The sequence below is a fragment of the Ischnura elegans genome, chromosome 1 (genome assembly GCF_921293095.1).
Source record: "Ischnura elegans chromosome 1, ioIscEleg1.1, whole genome shotgun sequence".
NCBI classification, from domain to species: Eukaryota; Metazoa; Arthropoda; class Insecta; order Odonata; family Coenagrionidae; genus Ischnura; species Ischnura elegans.
The window spans coordinates 88,130,652-88,147,927 of record NC_060246.1 but is presented as its reverse complement, the minus strand read 5'-3'; the positions used below and the strand labels follow the sequence as shown (position 1 = coordinate 88,147,927).

The following is a 17,276-nucleotide window of genomic DNA, read 5'->3' as shown; positions in this document are numbered from 1 at the left end:
TGAATAAACAAGCCAGAGGGACAGATGATATGGAGAGCTCATCCATCAACGGCAAGTAATATTTTATAGCCATGAACAAATATCAGTTTCTCGTCATTGAATTTGAAATGGAGACCTTCCCCTGTTTTAAAATGTTGTTCATGCTAGTGAAGCAAAGTAGGGGAAAATTGCATTTCCTTATTAGTCGTGAGCTAGTAGCTAGATGTTTCTCGCCTTTTCCCTCCCTTCTCCGAGGGTGTGGTGATTCAGGGGTTTGGGAGGAATAAACACTCTTATTGAGGGCAGAGTTTTCAGAAATAGACATTTTTTAACACATTAATTTAATCTTGAGCATTCCTTCACCAAATGAGCGTATTTATGGTTTTATGCACCTCAACAGTAAGTCGGCAGTTATTTTTTTGAGTCATGAGTCCTAAATAACAACAAAACCCTACAAATGATCAAAATTTGAATACTTTTTCTTTTCCGTAATACTTTAAAAATAACAACTTGCATCCATGCATGACTTCTTCCACTCTGATAACTCCAATTTGTATCTACTACCAACATCGCTTAACATCTCGCAGTAATATTTTGGGGGACTTTATCATGAGTTATGATTTTTATAATAACCCTGTAGCAAATTAAAAAAAACCTGGATTTCACGATAATTATTGCTTAGGCAATTAACGCATAATTTAACAGTTTGGAAACGTTCCGGTGAACAAAAAGGATGTAATCATTAAAACGTTACTATACGGCTCGAAATGAAGCTGATGTGTAACTTCTACGTCTAGTAAGGCACAATTAAATACACTTATCAAGCACAGAAAGGTTTTCTCCAATTCCTACGGTCTCATATGGAATTTCTTATCAATGTATACCTTTAGAAATACCCTCGAGTCCTTACGTTACCTCGCTTTCACCCTTCTAGATTCCAATCCCTCTTCGTATCTCCCATTTTCCATTGGCGCCTCTCGAATCCCTGCCGCCTGTTCACGTAAAACCTTCGACCACTTCTCCAGCAATAGCGAGGCCGCCCCACGGGCCCAACTCCCTATCCTGAGGACGTACGTGGAGGAGCTTCTCCGCATAGACCCGCTTCGTCCCTTCTCGTCATCTCCTATCCGTAGGAAGGTACGCCCTGCTTTTCAGGGGGCTTTTGAGAGGCAAAGTCCGTGCTCGGAGCCACCTGCTTCTCCCGAGGAAACACCCTCAAATCGAGAGAGAGATAGGTCCTTCTCTAGCCGATCTATTGGTAAAGATGCGGGGGTTTCTGACACATACTCACCTTGCCCTCGCGGCCTTTATACCAAGCATACCCCCAAACCTTAGCCAATGTCTGGGTAGTAATCTAAGGTATTCTACGACATATCTATAGAAAGACATGTGGATCGAGGCTAGGATTTACTCCGCAGAGAACCCCTTTAAGAACCATAGAATTTTAATCGCACCCTTAACTGGCTTCTGAGGCTCAAAGAAACTGAATTAGAAAATAATGATGAATAGGGGGAGCTATACTTCATATCCAATCTATTCCAATTACCCCTAAAAAACAAAAATAAAACAATGACAAGGATTAATAAGGATAAAAAATCAGTACATTACTACAGCTTTTCAGGTTCTTTACCATCGTGAGTCGCAATTCTAGTGCTCATTTTCCCACGGTCTAAATAACCGAGTTAATACATTCCATTAACTTTTGATGAATAGTAATGAAAAATTATAATACTTTTACCAATATATGTTATTTTAATATAGAATACAGCTAAATTCAGGTAATACAGTTAAATACAACTAAAAGCCAAAGATACTTTCCCTTCCAAAACTCCAGTCGCAAACTCACTTCAAAGGAAGCGAGACGTAGCAAGTTTATGGTTGGTCAGCGTTGGAACCATCCCCTTCAGTCAAAATGTTTATCCGGGAAAAACAGAAGGATAATCAGATTGAGACTCTATAATCCAAAAATATAATCTTATGAATATATTATCCCATTCTCGAGGCCACCTTTTGTCGAACAAAGGGTGTTCATCAAAGATTATAGGTGATCCCAGTGCTTAAGTTTAGGTACTAGAATGCATCTCACCACATTTAATACATGCATGATCTTCAAATATAAGGCGACGCCCCTCAAAGTTATTTAATCCGCACATCAGCATCAAATATAAGGCAATCCCCCCCCTTAAAATTACGATTTTTTAAAACTTGTAATAAAAATAACAATTAGGAATAATATTCTACCAAATACAGAAAAGGATGACTTATTTGAATATACCCAATTTTCCCGGAGATGTGCCGGGATGGCGTTTCGGTGCATTTCCGGCCGAAATTAAGCGCTTGGTGATCCCAGATCAGAGTGCGTTAAACCATGATCTATTAAACGAGGCAACACTGGTGATGAACCGTCGCTGAAACCTCAAGAGGGGAGAGGGAGACGGATGGCATGGTAATGAAAGCTAATGAAATACCGTGACTGAATGAACGCTCCGCTTAAAGCATGGTAGCGGCGAGACTAGGAGAGATACTTAGCCTAGTAAACTCCACCTCCCTCCACCCCCTTGTCCTATTGATTAATCCTCCTTGTCGCTCTCCGCGCAAGAATGCCATGCCTCGAAACAAAAATATTCCGAAACTTCGCGGGGGGCGTCATAGCTTGACGAAGCTGCACACTTGAAACAGGGGACGAGAGAAATCCCCTTCGACTTCCCTGCCTCCCAGCCTTAGCCCCTATAGTGCCAGCGGGCCGATCTATCGGCCTCGGAGGTATATGCGAAGAGTACCAGGGGCCGATATATCGGCTGCGTTTATTTTTACGTTCGTGTCTTTCATTTTTTATGCTACATGTAGCTTCTGTGAATGTTTTTTATATTTGTAATGTAGGTAATTAACCCGTATTATGAGCACATAAAAAATATTAAGAGTTGAAGGAATAAAAATTTGTCTTTTTCTACAAGATGTTTTATCATGCTAGACCATGTTTTTTTTTTATTTCAGCGTAACATTATCAATACGTTGATACGAACTGATACGAATTGATACGTTGACATCAATTGACGCTGTAACGAAACCATGGTCTGACATAATAAATCACCACGTGATGAAAGCCAAGTTTGTATTCCTTCAACTCGAACGATAAAGAATTCCCACCAAGTTACGAACGCTGCTATTAATTATAAAAAAATTAGCTTCATCAAATGCAAATTAGGCTACAAATTTTTTAACGGCAAACCTAAAAATTCAAATAAAAATCCCAGGAATTCTTCAGTATGCCAGCAAAAATTAGCTGGGACTAAAATGGTTAGACGATGGCGAGCAAAGAGATTGAGAGAGATGTGGCGGTTGTTTTAATCGATTCTCCAACACCACAGCCTATGAGTCTCCTCCGCATGCCTTTGCCTCTTGTCCTTGCAGAATACCTTGGGGCGTATTTACTTCCCCACGGCCCCGCTAATTACCCGTTGCTGCTTCTTCTCCTCCTCCTTCTCCTCGGATATTTGCGCCGTGCGGTTGAAATACCTAATAAGGGCATAATAGGATGCACGAGCGCGGGGTTGCGGATGGCTGACGCCGTTCTGCTGAAATGACAAGTCCTCGCGAAAGGGAGGGAGTGCGGGGGATTTCGCACGGTCGCGGCACATTTCTCGGCGACACACTCGGGAACAAGCGCACACTCTCGAGAAAGCGGTACGAAAACAACACCGTGTCAATTTGCGCCCGACTTTGACGCAGGCAGAATGCAACGCCGTCGGGCAGCGTAGCTAAATAATAACATAATCAACTTTGAGAGGAGTGTTGACAACAGTATCTTTGGTCTCGCGTTTCGTTCATAATCATCAAGCATGCACGATAATGCAAGAAAATTTAAGAGTTACGGATGCCAATTCTGCTATTATAGATTTAAAATAATCTTTTCACTCTTTTTTACGACATTTTAGAGGTCTTTTGATCGTTCATCAAGTACTAAGTAATCATTTCATTAATAGTTAGCTCATCCTGGAAGAAGAGCCCGATCACTTTCAATCAAAGTTGACTCACGCACAAAAATATCTATCAAATTCCGTAGGCAGAGAAACAATAAAATTTGATGGGAGTAGATTTTGATTTGGTGAAAACGCTCGATAAGTATGGTGAGTAAAAAAACATGGCAACTTGGAAATAAAGCCTGTACTCGTAAATGTTTTTTGATTTTGTTCAATTCCTTTGAGTACCGCAGATTCCTTTAAAGAATATGAGCGAATTTTATAAAATCACAGGGGTTCCTTGAAAAATCCGGTCTAAATTTCGATATAAGAATTTTACTACTGGCAAAGCTGGAAAGGGTTACCTATTACTTCAAAGTTTAAAAAATGCTCTTTTTTACGATCCTGTAGATAAATTTGGGTACTAATATTTACTTAATTTACACTCCCCCATCAAGGCCAATACTCTCTGGGCTTATTGAAATAAAAATATAATATTTAGTAACTATAGTTAATCAATACGTAATATGTAAAATAATATTGATTCTAAAGCTCTCAGAACTAACTCCTGAAATTTACTGAAAAATATTTAACATACGATGCAAAAATTAGGAATATATAATTTTAAAGATCTAATGGCGATAGTTAGCATTTTATATTAGCATGAATAGGGCTGGAAAAATTCTCGGCTTTCCTCTAAATTCATGTAAAATGAAATTAAACACATATATAAAAATGAAATTTGAAATAAAAAAACTAGCTGTAGACCTGAAAAAAAATAATCACTTAAAAAATATACCTATTACAGAAGAAAGTAACTTTCAAAAGCCAATTTTGAGTTTTTATTAATTTTATATGCATTTCGTTAGGACACAATAATTAATTAATATGGTTTTCCTCGAAGTAAAAATGACGGCTATGAAAAACTAATGTAGGGATTTTACTTACTTCAAGCCGTATAATATCACCAGTCGGACTCAAATTCCATGCTTTCCCCGTGTGGCAATCATATCCAATTAAAAAGACGGACAAGGCATGCATCACCGGGTGAACAATAGCGGTACACTTGTTGTGGAAAAAAAGAAAATGATAAAGAAAAACCTGAGAAATTCCTCCAGCGAGTAAGTTCCTCCATGAAACACAAACCGAAAATTAGTATCAAGGCCATAAAAATATCACCTGAATGGAGAAAAAACCTTCCCTGCCTCGACTTAAAAGCCAGTCAAAAAAGAGGAATTTTGAGGAAACACTTTTCAGAGCAAAGCTATAAATTGTGTCAAGCTAAAAAATAAAACTCATATTCCCAGCAAACTTGGTCAAGTTCCTCATTCAAATAAATTGGTACTTGTTTTCTCTGTTTCCAATTATCAATGTTTTCCATCGAAAATTACAATAAAAAATTCTCCACATGCGGCAATGGAAGTTATATTTTGTCCGTCAAATCCAAAGCTACTAATGGGCCACAACTTCACAGTTTTAAATAAACGGAGTAAATTGTACAACTCTAAATTCAATAACACCGAGAGGTACTTCTTATAAAATTGTTTAATATTCATCTTTTAAATAGCAATAGAATACAATTGACACGGATACATTTCTATTTTATTTAGGTTATTGACAAAGAAAAAAATGTTTTACTTAAATTTAACAAATGGCAACAACAAATAATAATCAAGATATATAAAAAAAGAACACATCCTGAGCCACGATGGAAGTTTTCTCAAAGTGAAATTATGCATCGTAAACCTCATTAAAAAATAAAGAGTATTTCAGCTCTCGTACATTACCAATAAAAATTACTAAAACGTTTTCACGCATAACAGATTTTAGCAGCATTGTTCCAATACAGACACAGAAGAAAAATAGAACTTTAGCATTAGCTAAGGGGAGAGGGTATATATTGACCTTTCACAAGGCAACTAATCTAGCACTCAATCATTTTATGCGTAACGATACAAGTATAGAAAATAAATGTATGATAAAGACCACATAATTAACAGTTTTAGACGACTGGTCAAAATTCTCTGCAATTGACGCAATTGTGTGCAAAAAATATGACATAATCTTTCACCTCATAAAAGTAGTCACCTCTGTGTAGTTGAACGAGTTAAGAATTGACCAGCAAAATTTTCGCACAAGAGAAACTTTCACTGTAAGAACGGGAGCACATGAGACAATATGCAGTGTCTTTACGAACCTCCTTGATATAAACATACACAAAAAACAGTGGGAGATTATAACTGAGAATATACGGATTGAGATAGTGTGGGGGATTAGTCTGAATGAAATTTTACTTGATAGGTTTTTTAAGTAGTAAATGAAGATTCTATGAACTCTGAGCTTAAAGACTTATGAGTTGTTAGGTAGGATTGTTTAAAGTATTGTGTCAGGATAAATACTAGGCAAACACGCACTTTTGGCAGCGAAAATATCAGAGTAAAACAGCTAGAGAATCCAAGCTATTTTTTTCAAATGGTAGTCATCCTTATGTGCTGTAGGATTCTGCAGGAAATGTAACGTTTCGAGATGCAGGATTGTTTAAAGTATTGTGTCAGGATAAATACTAGGCAAACACGCACTTTTGGCAGCGAAAATATCAGAGTGAAACAGCTAGAGAATCCAAGCTATTTTTTTCAAATAGTCATCCTTATGTGCTGTAGGATTCTGCAGGAAATGTAACGTTTCGAGATGCAGGAATAAGGATTTATTAAATGGGATCAATCGCCGAGAACTGAAATTTCTTGTTAGTAAGAGACAATTAATTTAATTCAGTTAACTGGAAATATTTGGAATAGTCGCACAATTTGCAAATACTTGTGATTCGTCACTTTACCTTCAAATGGCATGAACTCTACAGCCCGAAAAATTGAAATGCATGAATTTTGGAAAGCAGTTCGCTTCACCGCTTGGATGAAATATTGTCCTTTTCACGCATGACAGCTTTGAATGCAATGAAAAACAGGAAATAGTTATTTTCTCTTGATATAGTGACATTTTCTGTTAAAAAAAATAGAGGCTGTGATTGTCAGGCAAACAAACTTGAATTGTAAAACTCGGGCACAATTTATATTCAGATTTAAAATCACAAAATTCAGATTAATGTATATCAACTTCAAAATGCTATTCAATAAAAGACACTAGAGGAGACCCGAAGACGAATAAAACAAGTTTTCAGATAGATTATTGCCAGCAGCAGGGTATCACTAGCGATTCTTGAGGATTTTACGATAGAACCCTAAAGTAAATGCGCTACTTTAATATGTAAGCTTTCCCATGGAAGAAATTTGCGGATAAGCAAATATGTCTACATATCCTGTTGTCCTGTAAACATAGATAATCAAATAGACTACTGATATTATAATTGATAGAATCGAGTATTACAATAAATTATAACATTCTGTTTCATTCGACTTCTACTTGTAAACCTATCATTGAAGTTTTTTGCTCCACCCCTTCTATCAATTCAACGAGTAATTTAAAAAAATGTAGGAATTAATGACATTGTAAGAACTTATGTAGCTGCTAGTGATGCTTTGTAAGAAAAGTAATTTGCCTTAGACTAGGCATCTTCATATGAAATTTGTCGAGAATAGGATTAATTGAAATTTTAGTTGTACAAGAAAAGCTAAATAATTATAGGCATATGATTTGAATAATAATGACGAAACAATTTTTCTAATACGTATGTAATTTTTACGATCATTCAATAAAAATCATCCAATTCAAGGCTATTCATCATTTTACTGTTAAAAAGCTTTTGTATTCATTAAAATACATTTTTTCCGTACTTGCTCCATATCCTACTTTAAGGTAGTAGGGTGATTGAAGCAATTGGCTTCTGACCGAAGAGTCACGAATTCATTTTTCGTGCGAAGCCTTGGGAAACCCAAAAAAATAAAAACTTGAAGAGCGAGATGAAGTAGGCGAAAGCATTTACCTTCCACCCAGATTTTGTGATAATGACATTTAAATGGTTTATTTCAGGCAAATCTCTGCCCTTATCAACGCAAACTAATATTCTGATATAATCTATGCATGAGCAACTGATCCTAATATTCGGATTTTTCATCCAGATCTATCTCTGACGAACCCAAAGCGAACTCACTTGGCGAAATAATGTACATAACGGCAGAGTAGAAATATAGAAAGTAAGAGTGTATGCATGAGCTTGAGCGTAATAAACGAGCCGTGCAGTGGGAAGGAGGTGATTGATCGGAGCAACTCCATCCTAGACACCCTCTTGAACCATCCCCTCTAGTCCTAGACTCCTCGTTTCCTCCCGCTAACCGCACTCCCGCCTCGCTCGCAAATCTTGGCTAGAACTCCCATTCCATATGTCAACTAGGTAGCGTCTTCGGGGTGTGGCACAAGGTCTACCCCCAAGACGCTATATTTTCAGGCCCTTCTCTTCGTGTATTCTCCCAGCCCTGCATCACATACTTGGCACATGCAGTGAACAAAAAGGAGAACAGAAAGGAAAATTCGATAACTCTTGGTGTTCTTTGTGGTATTCCAGGAAAAACTTAGAACTTAAAGGACCAAAAACCTTAAACGGCAAAGATTGAAACAGTTTGATTCATTGTCTTGTCTTAAAATAGGAAAATGAAATAGATAAAATTTGGCAATTATTTCAATATGAAAGCCGCTTTAATGATGCCAAAATCTCGGAACTTGCTCTTTGATAACAATTATCGAGCAGTGGAAAATTGTACAAGAGGGACTAAAGATAAGGAAAAATGTTGGCCTAGATAGTGATTGTAACTCATTTCAACCAATCATTATAGTTGACAGCAAATAAAAACCTCACCAGTAGTCATTGAATCTGAAATTGTTGACTGCGCATTAGGGAGGCTTTAAAATGCATAATATTAACAGCACTAGAGAATTATCCAAAAGGTATAGTACGAGATGTCTCATAATTTATAAACTCTTTATCCGTGGGTCACATCTTACGATACTGGATATGCATTACGGAACATATACAATAAAAAACAAAAGTTAATCCATGAACTGCCCAACAAAATTTGGTCTAAGCACCATCTCCAACAACTTATAACAACCTTTCACATAAGTCAGGGCAAATATTTTGAATAAAAAAACGTAAATCGGACATGAATCGAATACAATGCATTTTTATTTTTATTTTGAAAGGCTAAATATTCAACTAAGAAGAAAATTAAATATGTAACCATTCGAGAAAACTTTTAGCACGGCTTGATGCTCGGCAATTTCCGACAAAAACTAACTTTCGGTTTGAAATGCTAAGTAGTCATATCTATAAATGACGAATATACTCTTAGATATTATGTAAAATAGTGAAAGAATGTAAGGTAAAATAAAAAAATTATAAAAAAATAAAATAAAAAGTAATTATCTCTGAAAAAATAGGAAAAAATTACAACGCAAGAATACGCAAATTTGAAAGGCAGATAAAAGGTCGACATAAATTTTTAAAAAATTGGACTTGGCCTCTTGATTGTAAAAATGAACTCCAGCCCTCTTTGCGTAATTTGGTAGGAAAAGTGTAACTAATTGGATTTAACAGAAGAGTGAGGCAGTGGAATCTTTACCTATGACGACTTGCGCTAGCGTGACACTAACGGTTAACTGATTATCGGGTATTCAAATAGGGATTTTTACTGAAAAGTGAGCTCTATTCAATACGAATTATAACAAACATCATTCTTTCCACAAAGCATGGCGATAAAGTGGGAAAAAGTAAGGAGATTATAAAGGGATGGTAGCGAAATTTTCTAGCATAAAATACGTAAAAAATATTTCTATTCTATTCGAATAATATCACGCGAAGAATCCCGGTGAAATTGAGACTTTGCCATGACCACGGTTGGTCCTACAAAAGTAGGCGTGAGCTGGAAATATATTTCTTCGCGGATAGAAAGGGGAGGGTAAGATCTAACGTTATGGGAAGGTTAAAAAGAAAATTGGGAGAAGATGTGAGGAATAGATAGGGAGCAAGACGCTCTGGGAATGAGATATGGGCCTAGATAGTAGCTTTAGACTCCACGGTGTGACAACGTGAGCGCTCCAAAAGGAAGATCCCTTACAGTGCCTCTGGGGCTTATTGCCTATCGGGTCTCTCTACGTCACGTCTTATTGGGTATAAATATCCCCAGCTAATTCCAACATTTAACGCGTATATTATACTTAATTAAAAAGGGATTGTTTAACCATTGAGAACTTTTTCACGATTAAAATTATGATCTAGTATATTCTGGGCTGAAAGTCGTCCGATTGATTACTTACGTGGAGTAGGAGGCGTAGGAATTACAGATGAACACGCCAAAATTCTCTATTTAAATATTCAATATTTCCTCCAAAAGTAGTAGGTTTCATGATTCGGCTAAATGTTCATTTCCGAATTCTGGGAGCACGAAGCCAGGATATAGTAAGGAAGTAGTCAGGAATAGTTCAAGAACTCCCATAAAAGAACACTTCATAAGCAGCACCATATCATCCGTTTAGCCTAAAATAATAATGAGTCGAAGTTATACGTAAATCAGCTTATGAAGCATTGGACTTTGTGGAGGCTCAAGGCAGAGCCAATGACGATTGAATTAGATGTTTGCATAGGTTACTTGAATCGATAGAAAAAGAAGAAAACTATATCCGAAGAAAAAGGGTAAAAAATAGAGTATGAAATACTCGGGTCCATTATAAAGTTACGAAAATCCGATGCAGGAATACTTTTGAAATTAATATCGGAATCGCTTTAATTTCATTGAAGCTAAGACCTACTCATGGAACACCCTCATGATATTCACCATTAAAATTCATCTCTCCAAAGATTGGTATCGCAGCTTTCCAATGACTTCTCTTATTGGATTATCTTGTGACACCTATATTCTTTAGTCCTTCATCATGTACCTTATGTATCTCCTTATTTCCTTGGCCTAACTCGGTCGATCTTCCCTTCCAACAGTACTTCAACGATAATTTTCACTAGACCATCGTATTTCATCGTGTGGCAATAGCATTGACCATATTTTTCTGCCCTGTTTTGAAAAGACATCTCGTCTGTACAACTCTCCTTAGAACTTTCGCATTGCTCACTCAACCTATACATTTGATCTTCATAATTTGTTCACTACACTCCGAAACCAACCTTAATATCTCCGCTGCTGTTACCAACTTAACTCACCTTAGCTCTTTTCCATAGAGAAGTATGCTCAAAATGTAAGTCCAAGTTAATGGCCTCCTAACTTTAACTTCAACGCTTATATTTTCTGCTGCAAAACTTTCGACTACTTTTTGAGGAATACTATATTGGCTTGAGCTTTTCTGATAAATGGATTAGAATGAAGATAAAAAGTCACGAGACCTACACATTCATTTTCGATTTTTCAAAATAGCCAATATTATTTTAAGTAAATGGAAGAAGAGGTGGGTCGCCACAGCAAATTGCAAGACTAAAAAACTCACCACCGAAGAAGAGGTGCCTTCGTCGTGAGAAATAAGACGCCCTTTCTCTCGGCAGTGGACCTTTCCCTTCCTCCTAGGCATATCTGCACGATATCTGTCACCATCGACACACTTCTTCCTTTCACCAGCCACGATCGAAAAAAGAAACAAAAAAAAAACAAGAAGACAAGGAGGACCCTGATATCTCTTCAGATCCTTCATCTCATGAGAAGACGATCTGAAAGAAAATGTTCATTCCCATCACGGTCACGTCCGCACGCAATCACCAGATTACATCTCCTCACCGTCCTCGCACTTCTGCGACCATTCCTTCAAATCCATCCGCCGTTTCTCCAAGGATTTCCCCAGAACAAATTTTCAAGCGGGCGAGGGAAAGATAGGTCCAGCCCCAATATTCGTATTACCCATTTCTCTTAACCCACTCCCCCAGTCAGTTCATCTTCTTATCAAGGAACAAAAGATATTCCTAATACTACGGTGAAATCCCATTTTTAGAGATAAAACAGCTGCCTGTATGAATGAAATGAAGCTGTAGACGAGTTCAATTGCAATTAATCCCACATTTACCATTATAGTTGAAAAATAATCCACTAGTCTTATGAAATGTTCTCTGAAAGGTAACATACGGCAAATTAAAAAAAAACGATGTAAAATTTAACTGAAATTTGTTAAATATATTCCTGGAAATAAAATGGAAGGCAGTAAAAATCGCTTTACCTATTCTTAAACGGATTTCCGCAGAGCAAAATATCAATAGGGTGAGGGATGGATAGGCCGAGCTCCTATTCTCTTAGTATCCATTTCTCTTAACCCACTCCGCCAGTACGTCCATCACCTTATTACGGCACAAGGTATACCCCTATCACAATGATTGGATCCCATATTTTTAGAATTAAAATAATTGTCAGAATAAAAGTAATGAAGTTATTGGAGAGTTTCATTGCATTTTCATGAAGGTTGAAAAATAATCTCATGCTCCTACGCAATATTCCATAAAAGATAGAAAAATGCAATTTAAACAACACCGCGGTAAAGTGTAACCGAATTAAAAAAAAAATGTTTATTGGGGTCAAATGAAATGCAAGATAGGCAGCATATTCGCTGCCTATGTTGCATTCGCTATGCCTATCTTATATGCCTATTCTTTAACGGATTACCACAGAACAAAGTTTCAAGCGGGTGAGGGAAAGTAAGGTCCAGTCCCAATTCTCGTATTATCAATATCTTTTAACCCACTCCCCAAGTAAATTCACCATCTTATGACGGCCCAAAATATATCCCTAGTGCAACGGTTGGATCCCATATTTAGGATTAAAATAATAGCCTGAATGAAATAAATGAAGTTGCAGTTTCATTGCAATTAATCCCACATTTACCTTTGGGAGTTGAAAAATAATCGATTGTTCTTACACAACGTTCTCTTAAAGGTAATAAATTGCAATTTATATAAAACCATGGTTAAATATTTTTTCTGGCTTTTTCCGTCAACCACAGCACCGTTGTCCTCGTCTTTTTTCTATTATATTTTCCTATCCCTTTCTTTCCTTACCTGAATTTAAAAGAATGAAATTTAAAAAATATTTTTGGAGATCAACAGAAATGCAAGAAAGGCAACATAATCGCTTTACCTATTTTTATTCCTGTAAGAAAGATTCAAGCTAACATTTTGAGATAACGAGATTTCGTCCCTTAAAATTAATAATCTTAAGAAGACAGCTTTAAACTTTATAATAATCATATGTGCCATGAAAGAAGGCATTTTGTATAATGCTATGCCGGAAGAATTTACGTAAAATTCGAAAATGCTTCCAATAAACGATAAATTAAGCTCCCTCGGTGGTTACCATAATTAAAGAGTTGAAGGATAAACGCATGAGTTACTATTTAATTTCAATTCAATCTCAATTTCTTTTCAAATGGGTAACAAATGGTTTCATGTATTTTACGAAGCTCTGGAAAAGAGAGACTTGTTATGGCGATGATGAATTTTACCGAAACTCCTATTTTTCCTACCAGCAACGTGGAGCATACTAGAGAATCCCGTGACAATGATATCAGGATAAAGCAGGGATTTACTCTGCATCTACATTCACGCAGTGTTCAAACATTCTCCTTAAATTTTATATAATTTTCAAAGATTGGCTAATAAAACAGTGGGTGGTGAAGCGTTTGTGGAAATACTTGCTTTGTTTTATAGAGTTGAAGACTCAAACCTAACATCATGAATATCTGAGAAAGGCTTAAAGAATGACCATGACTATATTGCATGTGACATAATTGCCAAATTAGGTAATTAGCGTAAAAAATATTTCGCTCTTGCAGAATCCTTATTTAGGTCTGATCTAATGCGTCCACCTATTCTGAAACATTCAATATCTATCTCAAATAGGCCAAAATCAACATACAGAGAACTTTTTCCTCCTAAGTTCCTTTAAATTCAATCCCAGATGGCCTCACAACGATTAGGGCTGAAGATATTTGGTAATTCTTGGCCTATGAAAAAAATAACAATACTTGACTTTTGGGATCATGAAACATTCTAATAAAAAAGAATTTTTACGGATCTTCACCAACAACGAAACCCATATTGTCTCTGAGAGATGGAGAAAAATGTACGTGAAAAAAACTTTACTTACGGGAAAAACTTTGAAGCCAATTTTTTTAGATAAATCCGCAATCTGTGGGAAAGTCATTTTAATTCGTTCAACTCAATAGAGTAACACTAAAAAACGTTAAGGATATCAACATAGGTAAAGTCTAACGAGAAAAACATAAAGGGGGCGTAGATATTGCAGATACAAGAGAAAAACTAAATTCGACAAAATAAAAATACATCACTTTTGGCACACAAAATTCTCAATTACATACCTTTGCAGCTCTTCAAGTGAGGAGGAAGAGAAGGAGACGGACCCGCCCTCTTCCAACAGGAACCTTTGGCACAGCCGACCGGCTACACCCAAGGGAGACGTCGGAGGTGGTCGCTCGCAAAAAAGCGAACAAACGACAGTGGAAACCCCTTAGGGAACTAACGAAACAACCTCCCTTCTCCCTCGAGACCCGTCTCTGTTGCGGCGACCGGAAAGACTCTACGCGACCGACAAATGGCTGAAATTAATTTAAAAAAAGAGTAGAGTGCAAGAAAATTTCGGCCAAAATTCGAAAGAAAATTTGGTGCGAAAAGTTGGAGATGTTCTTCTCGCTAACTTTCCTTCCCGACAACCGACTCCCGACTACGGTCGAGTGCGGAGATTATAAGGTGTTAAGAGTGGAGGGATGATGGTGATAGAGATAATGTGGAGATCGTTGAGAGAGAGAACGAAGCGAGAGTTGAGGTGCGCGAGAGAGGAGCGCGCGCCAGGGAGTCAAAGGGACGAGTGAGAGGGTACAGGGTAAGCGCGCGGCAGCCGGGGGAGCCAAGAGAGGGGCGGCGACCGAGAAAGGGGGTGGGAAGGTGGGGAAGTGGGTGGAGTTGGAGCGCTAGCTCTCTCTCCCCTCTGAACGCCCCGTATACGGAGGAAGGGCCGGGAAGAAGATATTCGCGGAAGCAAGTGGACGGGTACGCGTCCTGGTGGAAAAAATACCCTCCCCTTCGACTAGTAGGAGAAGAAAGACGCGTTAGAAACTATTCACTGACCCCTTAAGGCGGTCGATATTGGCGTAAAATTGCGTGGATCGTAGAATGATGATGTAGAAGAAGGTATAATTATTTTCAAATGAAAATTTGGATGAGAAAAATTATTTGAACGCGGAGGAAGAAAAAATATCCTTCTTCACTAGTAGTAAGGTGGATAATGATGTGTTTGAACTCTTTATCGCAAAATTAAGGCCCACTATCCCTCCTCAAGACCATTCAGGTAGTTAATTATGCGTTAAAACACTCAATTGCCAAATTAAGGCACCCTTAGTGGAACTACAGTGTTGAAAGGCACTCAGTTGGCGAACTGAATAAGTTCGCGTCCAAATAGAAAATGATATTTTCAACGGAGAACTGCGAAAAGCGACTAAGCTTGAATATTCGCTCAAAATCCACTATATGGAGATAAACTGGGGGGAGATGATGGTTCGAGAAAATATGCGGGCAAAGTTGAGTCGTGAAAGGTGAGTGGCCGAGGAGAAGAAAGAGAGTTGTCCGTCTGGGTGGACTCGGAGGGAAGGACTCCTCTGTGACCGAACCACTTGGCGGGAGAGTTTTATACGCTGGCGGCGGGAAGGACCCCCTCTCTATTTCGTGCATAGGGGGTTTGCGAGAGTAGGGTTAGCTCCAGGGGAGAATAAGGAGGGGTCTACTACTAGGGGGTGGAATATAGGGGTTGGAAGATGAGGGGTGGGGGCAGGGTGATGGCGCAGGGGAGGGGGCGCGCTTTTCGGTGGCGGCGCGGGGTGGAGATTTCACGAAACAACCCCTGTCCCAGCGCACCCTTCCACCCAAGCGGATGGGCAACCAGATGGAAGACCACTCCGGGCTCGGGATAAGTACATTATTAACAAAATACTTGTGTTAGTAGGTATTTTAGGAGAAACGAGTGAGCATACTGTGCGTGCGATGGCCTAGTTCACAAAGTTTTGTGAAAGTGTCGAATGTAATAGAGTTTGAAATAATATTAAAGTATAAAAATAACATTTTTATAAAAGCCACCTTTTGTTAAAAAGAAGAAACTAACTGCCTACGACCCCTTAAATTATTTCAAATTGAAAGTATGATTGATGAGAAAGTAAAATAAGTTTTAGATGAACATATCAGATATCAAAAACTAAAAACGTGGGGAGCATGTAAGATTACATTCGCTTCGCTGGGAGACAAATCTGATATATATTGACCAGAAATTATTAATTTTATAATCTCAATCCTACCGATTCATATATTTTTTCGTTTTTCGTTTCTTCGCATGTTTTTCGAGCAATTCATGGCAATTGGTCCCTCTAACCCTTCGCTGATGGTTTGGTGACGTCACCGACTCTGGCTCAGCAGTTACCCGAAGCCAGTCTTTGGCATTGCGCACCTATTTCGCAAGGCGCGTTGCTGCTTAAGGCCTGGTTACACAGTACATTTTAATGTACTACAGGATAATGTGAAAATTTCTTAATCTCAGAATGAACGCGAAAATTCACCGCGTAACCACGCGAAAATGTACGAATGTATGACCATTCTGAACAGAAAATAGAACCTGTTCTAATTTCGTTCAGACTATATTACAAGTTGAACTCACCTGAGTCACCTGGTGGAAGACTATGGAAAAGATTTCATTAAGTTCATTTGGATTGCATTTACGACTACGTTCACTTGCGGCTCCGATAGTTATTTTGATTTAGACCTATTTCTTGTCATGGATTTTTTCACTAATGGGATAAAGGTAGCGAAAGGAAAGAAAAGAAGAAAAGGGGATGGGTAAAAGGAAGGATTTGAAGGATAGGAGCAGAATATGTGAACCGCGAGAATAGTCCAATCAGAGAGAGCGTCAAAATCGCGAGAGAATGGTCCTAAGTTCATTTTTTAATACGGTTCCGTTCGGGTTGTCCGATGAGGCGCAGGTCAAATCAGGAGAGTCAAGGACCAAATGTAGGAAAGGTAAAATTGGTAGAGAAAAATCCAAGACCAGCAAGAGGTAAAGAAAAACAATTCGAGCTCACGTTATTATGGAAACCATCAACACAAGAAGAATGATAACCAAATGTGTAGCTTCCGATTCCAATGATCTCGACCTAAAATTACGCCACAGACTCATGAAAACTAAACGACTAATTTCACGCTTTTCTTATATAAAAATAATGGCAGAATGGATGAATTTTTAAATACTTCGGCAGATATTTCCCTTCCATCTAACGAATTCTTTAAGTGAATAGGAATTTCGGGTGTTAGGAACGACTTCATTTTAAATGTACTGTTCTACTGCGGGATCT

At 38.0% G+C, this 17,276-nt stretch overlaps 1 protein-coding gene across 1 annotated transcript in view; it reads right to left on the bottom strand.

Annotated features, from left to right (window-relative positions):
* Positions 1–15,546, bottom strand: part of LOC124165468 (calexcitin-2) — a 288,439-nt gene extending 272,893 nt beyond the window's left edge. The window contains exon 1 of the mRNA XM_046542904.1: positions 14,247–15,546. The gene's annotated coding sequence lies outside the window, so the exon portion shown is untranslated. The remainder of the gene's footprint in view (positions 1–14,246) is intronic.
* Positions 15,547–17,276: the final 1,730 nt, after the last annotated feature.